We start from the raw sequence: 1,845 nt of genomic DNA, 5'->3' as shown, positions 1-1,845 counted from the left end.
GTTTTTTTTTCCGGTGTTCAAAATTGGAACTAATGGCATATGGGGACAATTTATTAATATACTCGTATTAAGTTTAATTGCGTAATATAAAAGATTATAATTTATAAATTTATTTTTTCTTAATAATAAATTACATAACCTATTATTCAATTTAAGCTACAAAAAGAGAATTAATTCACTTCTTGATAGCGACATCAGCGCCATCACCACCTGCTAATTGACTGGTATGTAAGGTGACGTTTGAATATGGTTATGAAAAAGCGCGGGAAACGTTTAAAAAAGCGGGAGTGTTTTTTGATCTTCTTTAAATTAATTTTATTTTTAATTATATAAGGATTAGTTTTATTTATATATTGTGTATTAGATTGTATATATAATTGTATATTTTGTAGTAATAGTGTTTGTTGCTGTAAATATTGGTAAGTAAATTACCTATATTAATTAGACATTATGGATCCACCTATAGACCCTGGGGGGACAACCCCCAGGTGTCTGCAAATATAACTATCCCATTTAATAATAGTTTTGATATATTGGGTGAATCTAGTATGGACACAGATGGTTCTAGCGTTGCAAGTTCTAAACGTAAGCGAGTACGTGGCGAACGTCGCATTTGCAAACATTGCAATAAAAAACGAAGGAGGCACACCAAAGGTCTCGAATCTAAAATTAAAGATAGTGATTGTCAATGTATTGAGGATGAGAATCAAACTCTAGTATCAATACCAGTTGTAAATAATACCGAGTCTGTTAAACCTGCTTCTCCACCTAGTACTTTAAGCAGAACTTTGTACAATGCCGAGGATGTAGCTCCTTATGTCGTTCATGTACAAAAAAATGAAACACATCCTAATGATAACACTACATTACATCCTATTGCATTTGGTCGCTTTTTACACACTAATAAGATAAATAATATAGTGAATGGTAGCCTCAAAANAATAGGAAGAAACCGTTTATCGCTTTCTTTCTCAAATTTTGAAAATGCAAATGCATTTTTAAATAATAGTCACTTAGAAACACATAATTTTAAGGCATTTATACCTTCTTTCCATGTAACCCGTATGGGAATTGTGAGGGGTATTCCTAAAGATTGGACAGAAGAGGAAGTAATCCAAAATATATCAGTACCTATAGGTTGTGGGAGAATTCTAAAAACCAGAAGAATTAAGAAAAAGACCATTAATGAAGGACAACCAAGTTTTATTAATACTGAAACCATTGTTATTACTTTTGATGGACAAATATTACCAAAAAGAGTATTTATGTTTTACACATCATTAACTGTAGATTTGTACATTTACCCCACTATCCAATGCTATAACTGCTGTAGGTTCGGACATGTCAAGATGCAGTGTCGTTCAAATCCTCGGTGTTATAAATGCAGGCAAAATCATACAGGTGATAAATGTGAAGTAGATGAGGAAAATGTTTCTTGTATCTTGTGTAATGGTTCTCATTCAGCAATTAGTAAGAAATGTCCTGAATATGCACGTCAGAAAGCCATTAAAGAAACAATGGCCCACAGTTGTGTTTCTTATGCTGAAGCATCAAAATTTCATCCTCCCACTTCTAAACTATATTCAGATGTATTAACATCATCATCTCCGTCCAATAAATCTCATTTTCAATCTTCTTTCCTCAAAGAGAAATCATCATTACCACATATTCAATCATCACATAAAAAAACAGTTACACTTAAACCACGCTCTCCTCAAAAAGCACAACAAGGATATGATCGTTCTGCCCATGAAGCCATAGTTAAGGAATATAATATTCCTGCTCCCTCTAATGGTTGTGCATTATCATCAAATAATATTGACAATAATCAATCCATCTTTGATA

Source organism: Galleria mellonella, unplaced genomic scaffold (genome assembly GCF_026898425.1).
Source record: "Galleria mellonella isolate WM207_F2 unplaced genomic scaffold, CSIRO_AGI_GalMel_v1 utg78, whole genome shotgun sequence".
Taxonomy (NCBI): Eukaryota; Metazoa; Arthropoda; class Insecta; order Lepidoptera; family Pyralidae; genus Galleria; species Galleria mellonella.
Note: the sequence above shows the minus strand (reverse complement) of the source record.